This window comes from Lactuca virosa, chromosome 2, assembly GCF_052849685.1.
Source record: "Lactuca virosa cultivar CGN04683 chromosome 2, Lactuca_virosa_CGN04683_v6, whole genome shotgun sequence".
In the NCBI taxonomy this organism is placed as follows: domain Eukaryota; kingdom Viridiplantae; phylum Streptophyta; class Magnoliopsida; order Asterales; family Asteraceae; genus Lactuca; species Lactuca virosa.
In genome coordinates, this window is record NC_136427.1 from 183,869,670 (window position 1) to 183,884,260 (window position 14,591).

The window sequence follows — 14,591 nt, forward strand, 5'->3', positions numbered from 1 at the left end:
GATAATAATCACACAAAGGATTTCCTTTTGCTTTTAGGGATTACCAAATACTTCCAAAATGACTTAAAGCCATGTTAAATCTTTAAAGTCATGTAAACTCCGTTAAAATCTTTGAAAAATGTTTTATAAGCTATTTCAAATTATAAATGCCAAAATCATGTTTATATATGTATAAATATATAAATAAGATTTGAAGGGCTTAGGACTAATGAATTATCTTATTTACTTTTCCTTGTTTGGATGTGGAATTAAGGTGGTGGTGTTTGTCCGAAGGTCGTTTCCTTCTTAATTATATATATATATATTATACATATATGAATATAAAAGGTTACTCCTTTCGGTATCATTACCTTTGTATCATGCTGAGCAAAGGTGTTCATCCATGAGAAATCATGCTAATCAGATAGAACATATAAATTATAATATGTATAATTTATGATTCAAAACAAAATATACAAGTATGATTCACGATTTTATACTTTCCAAGGAAATTACCAACAATTCATTTATCTTTACCAGGATATGTATAATACCTTTAATATATGAACAAGATATTAAAGAAGTAATAATACATCATATTGGGTTTGCATTAACAAAGGTACTATACAGAGTATCAGGGTTAGCAATCACGGGGTAATAATACATCATACCGGGTTTGCATTAACAAAGGTACAAATACAATGTACCAGGGTTAGCAAATACGGGGTAATAATACATCCTACCGGGTTTGCATTAACAAATGTACAATACAGAGTACCAGGGTTAGCAATCACGGGGTAATAATACATCGTAAATCTCGTTGAAACAATAAATTTGTGAGACTCTTCATGGTGTAGTTATCTAAGTACGACCTTAAGTCCTGTCTTATTAACCAGAATCTCTTGTAGGGAGAGCGTGAATTTGTGTATAGATCTATATGGGACTGACAATCCCGCACCTTTACTGTTCGCTACAGTTTGGCCGGCAGGCCTAGGGTGTCAAATATCATATCATTTCCGATGCCTGAAGAACGTCGCAACATGCATATCAGTCATATTAGTATGATTAATAGAACTCACATGGATAAAACAACGAGTAAATTACTAAGTAATATACTTCTCTTAAAACAGTAAGAAAAGTGTTAGAGCAAAGTTCAATTAGGATCGTTAGATTCTATGCAGGCAAACAATTAAGAACGTAATTATGAACACGAGAATGGTTTTGAATGTGTCGTATGATTAAGAACTTCGACACCTCAGAAGAGCTCGATTAAGAACTTCGACTGTAGAGCTCGATTAAGAACTTCAAAACCTCAGAAGAGCTCGATTAAGAACTTCGACTGTAGAGGTATTTTAGGGTTACAAAACTATGAACGTAATAATCAACTAATCTAATGCATACATGCATTCATATTTATAGTATAACCCTACTAGATAATCACGGATGGACAGGCCCAATCCGGATACAAAACATAAAGCCCATGACGCAACACAATTAAACTGAACAATCTCCCCCTTTGCGTCAATGGAACCGAAAGCTCACTTCGGTTGAGCTGCAGAAGACTTCTTTATTGTTTTGAACACCTTCGGAATGATAGCCAACAAATAATGACGGAACGTTATGTACCACCGAAGCATGTCCGTGAAGTTCTTTTTGTCTGCTTCTGAGTTCTGCTTGCACCGATGAATAATGTTGATGATGTGCTCCAAGCAGCCAGTGGAAAATAAATGTTTATCAACAAGAGGGAATAAAAATATGTGAGCTTTGCCTTTTGTAAACATCACAGTAAGATGTGTTGAATCTATTTGCCCCATCTTCATCTTATTCACATCTCCTGGTTTCGGTGTTGGCTTGATGGACGGTTTCTTATTCATCACTTTTGCTATCTCTTGATCCATAGCTGCAACCTCATGGATGTAAGAAGCCAACATCCTCTTCAAGTGCTCCAATATCGGCTCATATTCCCTCGGATTTGTGAGCAGAATATTAAACAAAAGAATCCAGTCATGAGGATTTAGATTTGGAAGATCTGCTAGGGAGATAATCGACACCGAGTTTGCAGATCCTCGTGTGATTTTGAAATTGACATTTACAAATTTCCCAGCAGACGTAGGTTTCAGCACCTTGACAGTGATTATCTTATGTGCGCTCCAGGTCAAGTACTGAGGTTGCCCATACTTGAGATAGAAATCAATAAGCTCTCGGTCAACCTTTGGATGAGGAAAAGGAACCTCAGCAGTCGAATCAAAGCAGTGAAACGTGAATGCCTTTCGAGTTATCGGCATGTCGAACTGCGAGTCCTTAGAATTGTCACAGTCAAACGAAGCAACAGGTTCCAACTAATAAACACTTGGAAACTCTATAGCTTGATTGATAAGTGCCTCTTTTGTCCATAAGGGAAACAATGCCTTCTTACAGTTCAAGGCTTCTTCTTCTTCCTTGTTTCTCCTTTCCCTCTCCTCTGCGTCCCTTGCAACCTTCAAGGTTTCATGAAGCTCTTTATCCCTCTTCTTTCTCTTAAGAGCCTCAACAATAGTTTCCCCAGATTCATCATCGCTATCATCATCAATCTCCTTTCGCTTTGCTTGTGAACCAGAACCTGAAGCTACATTATCCTTCAGTTCGGTTGTAACCTTGACCTTCGGTTGAGCAGAATCAGTTTCACTTTTAACCTTCGGTTGATGAGCACCCTCTCCCCCTTGTTTTGGAGCAATAAATGTCTCTGAAACACCCTTCATCTCATGTAACAATGCAAGGGCAGGAAGAAGATTGGTAGTGAGATGATTCCGAATGGTCAAAGTGAGGATAGGATCATGAGCACCAAGAATGTTGGTGAGCATATTCAGCACATCCCCTGCACAGCTGCAAAAAACATCTCTCTCTGTCTTCAACAAACCAATTTCTTTATCAGCTTGAGCAAGCTGAACCTTCTGAACTTCGATCGTGGATGCTTGTCGAGCAAGTTCTTCCTTCAAAGCATGTTCTTTTGCCAAATCAGCGTGAAAAGATTCAAGGCGAGAATTCACCGAACTGATAAGTGAAGAGTTCTCGGCTTGGATAGAGGAACGCACAGCCTCAAACTTTGTTTGCTCTTCTTGAAGAGACTTGGAGAAAGAATCCACAGAAGCATTCACCTTTGCTGTATTCGTATCAGCATGCCCTTTAAGTGACTCAAGAAAGATCTGAGTACTATGAACAATTTCATTAATATCAGTGGTGGCATTTTGGCAAGAGGAGGTAGACTCATTAACAGCTTTGGTGGATTTTTCAATTGACTCCGTATATTGTTCAAGAGCAGTGTCCAAAAAGGCTTTAAGCACAACACCACTATAGGACTTGCTGTCTTCAATCAATTTATCCACTTTCTCATGAATGCTCTACAAGTGTTGGCTGGTGATAGGAGCATCATCATCCTCATCAGTAGGAAGCCGATAGGGACTGAAGTATGTAGAATCATACTCATCATTAGCACCACCGAGAGTGGTACCGGAATCAGTTGAATGGGAGGGTGAAAGAGATTTAGTGATGACTGGAGGTTCGGTTTCAGTAGTTGCCCCCGTATCAGATACGTTGACTCCTACTGTCGGTTCAGGAATTGTAGTGGTGGTGGATTGGGAAATTATAGGAGGTGGTAAGGGAGTGGTGGAAATAGGAATGGAAGAAACTGGTGGTGGTGGTGGTGGAAAAGAAGTTGTTGTTTGTGATGTGGTAGGTGGAGGAATAGGAGCAACCGAAACTGGAACTGTCTGTTTCAGTGATGATGGTGGGGTTGGAAGCTTGTTGTGAGGAGATTCGGTTGGAGTAGGAGATCGGGGAGGAGTGTTACCTCTCGGTGATGCATGATGAATTTCCTCTTCTTCACCTTCCTCGTCATTTTCTGAGCTAGGAGGAGTGGGACTCTTGGACCTTTTTGCCATCTTTTTAATCTTCTTCGGTTTAGAAGAATCCCCTGTATCAGACTTTCGCTTCTTGGACTTGGAAGTCTTAGAATTATCATCCTCTTTTGGCTCTTTCTTGGTAGAAATCCGTTTACCTTGGTTACTCGGCTTGTCAACAGCATCTAGGGCAGCCTGCTGTTCAGGAGATAGGACTCTCGGTTCCTTGGGAGGAAGTTTTCGATAATCAGCCATGAGTTTAATTTCGGCTGTAACACATCTATACATTGTCTCAGGGATAGAGCCAATGTGAGGGAACTTCTTAGGATCAGAAATTATGATTTTCTTCGTGTGAAACGTAGCAATAGACGCAAGTAGAGGATCCTTCATCACCGGAATTTCCAAAGAATTTATCGCCCTTCTGGTAATGAGAGTCCAGAATCGTGCACATGAGATTTCAGAATTCCTCGTTGTAGTGTTGAGGCTTTGCACTACTTGAGACCAGATTATCGTCCCATAATCAAGATTGAGACCATTGTAAAGGTCGTAGAGAAGGGTTATGAAACCCTTGCTGGTGCCATCAGATCCAGCACTTCGCTCCGCCAAACTCTTGATGAGAAGAGTAAGCAGTCCATTCCATGGGGACGGTAGGCAGGACTTCTTAACCTTCGTTATTGTTGTAAGCACGTCAGTGTATCCCATTTCGTACAGCATCGAGAAAAGCTGAGTAGTAGTGATGAAATCGGGTGAAATCACAGATGAATCCACAGCGAGGTGCAATAAGGAACAAAATCTCCCTTTTGAAATAGAAGCCTTTTTAGAATGGATTAGAAAGTAGATTCTTTCCTTGTTCTTGTCATATGAGGCAGTAGAGTAAACTTGTGATAGAAGGGACATCGGAACGGCTTCCACCTGTGTTAGGGCTAGAACCAGTGGAGAATACTTCAAACACTCAACCACCTGCAGCATATACGAATCGTACAGAAACGGATTGAGTTCAATAATAATGTTCTGATTTGGCTTGATCGAAATCAATGTGGACGAAGCAGTCTGATCGTGAACGGATGAAGAAGTCGCCATTGTTGATCGAAGAAAGAAGATGAACAGTTTCAACTTGCCTTGTAATTTTGAGAGAATTGGTTGCTGGTAAAAGACAAATAAAAGTAGAAACCCTTTATATACCGTTGCTAGGAGAGAGAAAGAATCATCATCATAATGATGATATCACTGAAACGTCGCCTGAAAAAGCGCGATGTGACAGGTTGGTTACTCTTAGGTATACGTCAGCACGCGTGGGTATATAGACTGTTCAAATTCACGCGCCTAAATTCTTATCCTCAATCGACGTTTGAAATTCAGTTGCGCTCCAAGAAATAGGATTACCCCTGTTTTGCAAAAAGATAAACAAAAATCGAACCAACAGCAACTAGATTGTTGGAAAATTAAAATTTTCGTGCAATAGAGTGACAAAAGATATAGTAATAAAGAAAATGTGTATTAGATGTGAGTGATGTCTATTATAAGACAGAAAGCAGGTGATTCCGGGCACAAATCGCTTCCTTCAGAGTCAAGAGAGACTTGAAGTGCTTGAGTGGATTCCCGTGAAATAACGATCAAATGTTTGTAGAGAAACATTGAAAGGCTTCTTTTTAAGTTATTGGCTTAAGGTGGCTTATCTTCAACCGAACGTCGATTCTTAACATAAGACCGACCATTGGAAGAAGTACTTGTGAGACCGATGTGGTCTGTTGAACAAGTAGGTAGGATATATTTTAAAGTGGCTAATGAAGATATAGAAATCTCAAAAACAAAAATAAACTGGATCTCTATGGGAAGAAAAGCCTTGGTGATAGACAAATTCATAAAAGATCACTAAAAAAAATGAGATTTCATTAGGTAACCAGTAAGATCTTGAATATTACAATTCACCGTCAATTCGTTGTTGGTGTTGGATTGTGGGTTTCACTCAGTACGTAGTAGACGTATCTAAGATCACAAACACATATTTTGTGCAACCATAAACCTCAGTGGTAAAGACTGAGAGTCTCAAGGGTTACAGTGATGAACCGAAAGTTGATGGAGAAAGTAAGGAGGGTGGTTAAGGAACCGAAGGTACCTTCTGCTATAAAGACGTGACTAAGCAGAAAAACTCTTAACTCATATGAGAAGAGTAAGGTAGCTGTAGACTGAGTTGATCTGAACAGCCTGATTGTGAAGAAACGATAGGTAGAGATCGAATCATTAAGGCCTTGCTCTAAGTCGTAGAGACTTTGGTCAACATGCAGCAACATGCTTCTAGGGACCCTTAACTAGTTCTTATGGAAATGATTATACCTGTATTAGCTCCAAATTCTGTTGCACTGATACACTTGTGACCTAATGAAAGGAACAAACAAACAAACAAACACACCACACAAAAAAAAAATATTTTTGAAGTTTTGAAATTTTCTGAAGAACAATAAAAATAGAAAAAGAAAATATTTTTGGATTTTTGAAGTTTTCTGAAAAATAATAAAAACAGAAAAAGAAAATATTTTTGGATTTTTGAAGCTTACCAAAGTGTACAACCGAAACCTTATCTTAAAAGAATGAAGCGAAATAGACCGAGCGATCGGTTCATTTCGGTTCCTTAAAATTCCAGAGCCGAAATAGACCGAGCGGTCGGTTCATTTCGGTTCCCGAAAATTATAGAGCCGAAATAGACCGAGCGGTCGGTTCATTTCGGTTCCTTAAAATTCCAGAGTCGAAATAGACCGAGCGGTCGGTTCATTTCGGTTCCCGAAAATTATGGAGCCGAAATAGACCGAGTGTTCGCTCCATTTTGCTTGTCTAATTTTTAGTAAGATATTTGAGGATTCGGTACCGACTCTGCTTCCATCATTCCCAGGCCTTGTAAAATTTTATTGAAACTCGCTTCAGGCAAGGCTTTAGTGAATATGTCAGCCAGTTGATCAGAGGACCGAACGAAATGTACTTCCACGTTCCCATCTTTTACGTGGTCCTTGATAAAATGATATCTAAGTGCAATATGCTTAGTCTTAGAGTGTTGCACAGGATTGTGACAAATCCTTATTGCACTTTCTGAGTCACAATAGAGAGGAATCTTCTTCATACTCAGCCCATAATCTCTTAGTTGACTTTGAATCCATATAACTTGAGAAGTACAGGATGCTGCAGCTATATAATCAGCTTCGGCTGTTGAAAGTGATACACATGTTTGCTTCTTGGATTGCCAGCTAACAAGTTTTCCGTCAAGAATTTGGCATCAGCCTGTAGTGCTCTTTCGGTCCAGACCACATCCTCCAAGATCAACATCAGAAAATGCTTGAATAAAGAATCCAGATCTAGCAGGATACCAGAGACCGAGAGATGAGGTTTGCTTCAGGTAACGGAAAATATTTTTCACTGCCACCATGTGAGGTTCTCTTGGATTAGCTTGAAACCTGGCACAATAACAAACAGAAAACATAATGTCCGGTCTACTAGCTGTTAGATACATTAGGGACCCTATCATTTGTCGATATAGTGTTATGTCAACAACAGGTTTTTCCAGAGAAGGTGTTAACTTAGTGCCAAACGCCATAGGAACCTTCACTTTTGAGTCTCCTGTCATGCCAAATTTTGTTAGCAGGGTCTTTGTGTACGCCTCCTGGTTGATAAAGATACCTTCTGGTCCCTGTCTAATATTCAAACCAAGGAAAAAATTAATCGGACCCATTGCGCTCATTTCAAATTTAGTCTCCATTAACTTCCTGAATTCAGCCGTTAGGCTAGGATTCGTGGAGCCGAAGATGATGTCATTGACATAAATTTGAACTATCATTAGATGTTCGCCTTCTTTCTTTCGGAAGAAGGTTGGGTCAACCGAACCTTGCTTAAATTTCGACATTTTCAGAAAGCGAGTTAAAGTTTCATGCCAGGCCCTCAGTGCTTGCTTTAAACCATAGACAACTTTATCCAGCACATAGCAATGATCAGAGAATTTCTCATTCACAAACCCGGGAGGTTGTTCAACATACACTGTTTCTTCTAGTTCTCCATTCAAGAAAGCGCATTTGACATCCATTTGGAAAACTTCGAAGTTTTTATGAGCAGCATATGCCAGGAAGATTCTAACTGATTCCAACCTAGCTACTGGAGCGAAGGTTTCCTCATAATCTATCCCTTCCTCTTGGCAATATCCTTTCACCACCAACCGAGCCTTGTTGCGAATGACATTCCCCTCTTTATCTAACTTATTTCTGAAGACCCATTTTAAGCCGACCACTAAAGCATCCTTTGGTGTGGGAATCAGCCTCCAAACTCGGCCGCGTTCAAACTCATGGAGCTCATCTTGCATTGCTTGAACCTAATCAGAATGATCAAGTGCAACATTTACTGTTTTCGTCTCGACCTTGGAGATAAACGAATTAAACATACAGAATTCAACTTTAGAGAATAATGCAGTTTGTTTCGCTTTCAACTGCGAACGAGTGAGAACTTTCTCAGATGATTCACCAATAATTTAAGCTTTGGGATGGTCCTTGGTCCATTTAACTAACGGAGGATAATTTGGGTCATATGCTGGATCCAATTCAGCATTTACTTCCTCTTCAAATTCTGACTGATCACCATCGCCTTCGTCAGTTGCATTCTCTTTCTCCCCCTCGACTGGTGAAGTGTAACCTGTGGCAGCATCAGAGTTTGCATCCTCTGTGGGAGTTGGATTCTCCCCCTCGATTGGACTACTATTGGGTGGTTTTGGAGCAGTATTTTCCCCCTCGTCTGGACCTTTATGAGTTGGGGATGGTATTGGATTCTCCCCCTCGAAAGATACTTCGGTTGTCTTTGGTGCTGCTGAAATCTCCCCCTTGAACAATGAGCCTCTGTTTGGAGAGGCAGTGGAGGGTTGACCACTTGTCTGTTTAGTAGGTTCAATTTCTATTTCTTTGGCAGCGTCATCTATGATCTTCTTGAGATTATCGATTTTGTTGTCAGCCGTTTTCGCTTCTGAGTGTACTGCTTTCACTGGTTCATCGAATAACCGAATGTACTCTTCGAACAAGTTGGATATGCGAACCGAGACTTGTCCTGATGCAAGAAAAATTTCCCCTAAGTCACCTTCGCTCCTTTGAACTTTCTTCATGTAATTATCGTCAAAGGTTACATAATATGTTTCTTCAAGTCGTTTGGAGCGTTTGTTCAACACTCTGTATGCTTTTGATGTTAGCGAATAACCCAGAAAGATTCCCTCATCGTCTTTGACGTCAAACTTATTTCGGTTCTCTTTAGAATTGAAAATAAAGCACCTTGAACCGAATATGTGGAAAAATTTGACATTTGGCTTTCGATTGTTTAAGATCTCATAAGGAGTGATTAAGAATCTTTTGTTGAGCAAGGATCGATTCTGAGTGTAGCAGGCGGTTGCAACTGCATCAGCCCAGAAGTATAACAGAAGAGAAGCGAAATTGAGCATTGTTCTAGCTGCCTCACATAAAGAACGGTTTCGTCTTTCAACAATCCCATTCTGTTGTGGTGTATAAGGGGCCGAAAATTTGTGAGTTATCCCCTTGTCAGCCAGAAACTCCTCAAAATCGTTATTCTTGAATTCCAGACCGTTGTCACTTCGGATATTCCTCACCGTCTTTCTCAGCTGCACCTCCACTTGCTTGATAAATGTCTTCAACTTGGGAGTTGCATCTGATTTCTGCTTAAGAAAGAAAACCCAGGTGAAGCGAGAAAAATCATCTACAATAACAAGAATGTACTTACTACCACCGATGCTCTCGATAGCTGAAGGTCCACATAAGTCAATGTGTAATAGTTCAAGAGCTTCAACAATCTTTGTATTAATTCGTGTAGGGTGGCTCTTTCTGCTTTGTTTGCCCATCTCACATGCTGCACACAGATGTTCCTTGTCAAACTTGAGAAGAGGGAGGCCTCGAACGTGATCACGAAGCACCAACTTATTAATGTCTTTGAAGTTCAGGTGCGATAGACGTCGATGCCACAACCAGCTTTCATCAGTGTTCGCCTTTGACAGCAGACATATTGCTGGTTTTCCTCGTATTGGGTTGAGAGTTAAAGGATACATTTCTCCTTTGCGTTCAGACTTTAGCAGAACCTTTTTCGATTGCTTTTCTATTATTTCAGAGCCCTCATCATCAAATGATACTTTCAGACCTGTTCCCACAACTAATTGTGACACGCTGATGAGGTTATGCTGCAAACCGTCCACATACGCCACTTTTCGAATCGAGAAATCTCCATTGGTAATCATACCATATCCCTTGATTGTTCCATAGGAGTTATTTCCATACTTTACACACCCACCATCTTTTAGGGACCGAAACTCCCTCAGCTCTTCCTTCCTTCCTGTCATGTGACGCGAGCAGCCACTGTCTATATACCATTCATCATCGAACTGCTCGTCACTTATTACCTACAAATTCAAGCAGATTTAGGAACCCAAAGTCTCTTGGGTCCTGGTGAGTTTTTCACAGAAAAAGGAATTACAGAAGAAATATCAACCAAATATGTTCTTTTTACTAGAGTGGTTTGATCTTTTCTTTTAATGGTATACACATTGATTTTAGTTTTATCTTGTTTAAATTTTGGTGTATTAGTTGGTGTGTACTTAGATGGTTTAGGAATTTTCTTTTGAATCCTAGGGTTAGCTGACTTTTTCTTATTATGGAACTCAGATTTTGATTCGAGCTTTCCCTTTACTTTGATGTCCTTCATTGAATTTGTTTTGCTATGGGAGTTAGAACGACCGAAACTAGACTTGAGACCGAAACTTGACTTTCGGTTCTGAGAGCCAATGTGGGGACCGAAACTTGACTTTCGGTTTGGTACGCTAGTTTGGGAACCGAAAGTAGATGTTCGGTTCTGACATTTGGAATAGTAGGAATTTGGGCTGAAATTTTCTTTTCCTTTCAGTTTTTCCTTTCCTTTATCCGTTGATTCTTTCTTAGGAGGTACGTAGTTGGGATTTTGGGACTCCCAGTGACGTTTTCCTTTCCTTTTCTTTTCCTTTTAGTTCCACTTGTGCTTGGTTTGTCGAAACTTGAGGGTTTGTTGATGGGTTCAGCAACATATCTTCCTTTAACCCTCCATGAAGTTTGCTCAGATAAGCCTACGGTTTCGTCTGTGTTGTCAATAGGGGCAGACCAGAAATAATCGTCATATCCTTCAGCATTGTCTTTGTCGAACAAGATCTTTAATTTTGCCGTTTGTTTAGCAGTGACCCCTGTAACTGCATATACCTGATTCGGCACAGTTTGAACCTTTTGATAGACCATAGCTTTTTCCTTGAGTTTCTGTGGCTTTTCTTTCGACAAGCGAGCGAATTCAACCGAATTTTCAGAAATGAGGGGTTTCTCATTCTCGGTTTCACTCTTCATGAACTCAGAGCAATCAACTTCGTCTTCTACTGAGATTTCTCTCATCTCACTTTCCTCATCAAATTCAGACGTATTATCTAAGTTCATTTTATTTTCTGAAGTTAATTTGGCATTTGACGAGTCAAAGGATTGAATAGTTTCAGACTTAATTTTTAACCTATCATTTTCATCTAAAATATTTTTGAGCATACATTTGTGTTCCTTAGAATCAATGAAGGTTTCTATCTTGTCCAGTCCTATTTTGTTAGACATGGATGTCTCTTCTGATGATACTATTGATTCACATTCTGCTATGACCTCATCCTCCTTATATTCAAGGAAGGGTAACATCATTTTATGAATCTTCTTTCCTATCTCACAACTTAAATGCAATTGAGCAATATTAAAGTATAAACGCGTAGCAATTAAACAAAAAACATTCCTTTGTTTTAAAAACTTTAAATTGTCTCTTTGCAAATAAATACTTTCATCCCTAGCCCTAACTAACTCCGCCTCCTTTAGCTCAATCCACATCTTTCTCTCCTCACTTTTTGAAGACACCCTGCTGAGTTGGTCAGTTAGGTTAGAATTCGCTAAGCGAGTTTGCATGAGACTACCACTTAAGTTAGAAAATTTAAATTTTAATTCATTTAATTCTTCTTCGTAATCTGTTATTGGAACTTTAAGTGATTCAAGGATGGATTGTACCTTTTTGATCAACCGATCGCAGTCGTTGATCTTCTCAATCACAGGCTTGGCCGCAAAACACTTGTCCTCAGTCAGGTTCGGTTCCTCACTTGCACTTTCGGTTGATGAACCAGCTGTGATAATTAAACACCTTCCAGCCGAACCTACTTCCTTTGCCACATAAGCCTTTCCATGAGTGGGCTTTCTCACCTCTTCATCTTCAGAGTCGGTTGGCCAAACTTCAACGCCACCGAACTCATCTTTATCTGCATTTTCCTACACAATTAAGGCATTCATAGAACTATTAGTCGCCTTCTTTTTCTTGATCTCTTCCAACTTGCGCATATAGTACGCCTCATCATCTTCACCATCTCTTTTCTCAGCCATTTTCCTTAGCATGCAATCTTTGGCAAAGTGGTTCTTGCCGTGACAGTAATTGCACTCGAACCCAGAGTCTCCCGCAAGCTTGCTCTCCTTCTTTTCTTCATCCTTTTGAGAAGAGACTTTCGCTTCATCCTTCATCTTCTCAGAACTGTAACTTCCCTGCCAGTTTTGGTTCTTGTTGACAGGAAATTTTCTTCGTGCAAACTTCTTTGGATTGGTGACCATCATAGCATACTCTTCGCTTGTAAGATCACACTCAGACATATCAGACTCTTCTTCTTCTTCTGCAATGCTTTTTCCTTTTGAGACAAGCGCTAACGATCCCACACCTGAAACTACCTTCGCTTCTTTGGTTACTACACTCTCATGGGACTTAAGTATTCCCACAAGTTTCACTAGCGAGTAAGATTTAAACTGTTCATGCGCTCTCACGGTTGAAACCACAGCCATCCATTCTGGTCTCAGACCGTTCATGAAGGTCACCTTCTGCTCGATCAACTTTCTTTCTATTCCATGCTTGATCATCTTACTTAGGAGATGATTGAACCGATCGAAAGTTTGTATGAGTTTTTCTTCTGGTTTCTGTTCGAAAACTCCAAATTCAGACAGCAGCAAGGTTTGAATGGAGTGTTCCAGATCTTCATCAGTTGAATAAAGTTCTTTCAACCTATCCCAGATTTCTATGGCCGTCGTGCATGATCCAACCAATCAAAAAGTGTCAGATTGCAAGGCGAATCTGATAATTCTCATGGCCTTCACGTTACACAGCAACTTGTCTTTCTCATCTTGTGGCATCTTCTCTACATCCGCCACCAGCTTGTTATATTCCTTTTGGGACTTAACTGTCGTGTTCGTTCCTGAATGAACAAACGGCCCAAGTGTGATAGCTTCCCAGATGAGATAGCCATTATCTTCAGATCCAACCACGTAGTCTTCAAAGTGACGCGCCCATACTTTATAGTCTTGAGTGTAGAGTATGGGTATCCTGGTTGTTGATCCAATGCTGTTTGAGATGTTGATGGGATTTGTTTGCGGATCTTCGTGAGACATGGTGAGCTGCTAGAATCAAACCTGTAAACTTGGGATTAGGGTTTTATCTGAAACAGAGTTGCCGTCGATACGAAGAAGACGGCTTCTATTTATACGATAAAAGCGGAAACCCTAAAGAATTCTGAATACAGAAGGAATGTGTATTGATCACACAGTCTCCTGCTCTGATACCAATTGTTAGAACAAAGTTCAATTAGGATCGTTAGATTCTATACAGGCAAACATATAAGAACATAATTATGAACACGAGAATGGCTTTGAATGTGTCGTATGATTAAAACTTCAACACCTCAGAAGATCTCGATTAAGAACTTCGACTGTAGAGGTATTTTAGGGTTACAAAACTATGAACATAATAATCAACTAATCTAATGCATACATGCATGCATATTTATAGTATAACCCTACTAGATAATCACGGATGGACAGGCCCAATTCGGATACAAAACATAAAGCCCATGACGCAACACAATTAAACTCAACAAAAAGATAATTACATCCTGACCAAATATACCTTCTGTTAGTTTTTACTTACAGTAAAAGCTACGTATCATGAAATCAAGTATGGTAAATACACTTGTACTTCTGGTTTTGGAACATTTAAAACCACAAGGCAGTATTATGGATAATATAATATTTTCCAGGATTAATACTAATGTTTTTACTGTAGAACGGATATAACTAAGAATACTTTTACAAATGAAACGGTTTATGAGATTAAACCACTTTTACAAATGAAACGGTTTATGGAATTAAACCACTTTTACAAAGAAAACGATTTATGGGATTAAACCACTTTTACAAATGAAACGGTTTATGGAATTAAACCACTTTTACAAAGGAAACTGTTTATGGGATTAAACCACTTTTACAAATGAAACGGTTTATGGGATTAAACCACTTTTACAAATGGGAACTTAGTTATTCACTTTCTGTAAACTAGTATAACACAATGAACCTTTAGTGGTTAATTCTATAATTCCTTAGTTTCTACATCATATTTATACATAAGTAATATCCGATTGACAGTGAAATGTGTGACTTCCGCCTTACTTCCTGTTCCTTGTTTGGTTGTGGGCTTAGGGCAGATACGCCCATTTAACTGTCCATTCGATATTGGGTTATATATAATCAGTATAAACTAAGTAATTACAGAGGGAAACTATTGAGGTTATCAGTTAATCACCTTAGGAAATATAGGATTTTCTGGAGGAACCAGTGAACTTTTCCAAAGAACTTAGAGTATACTTAA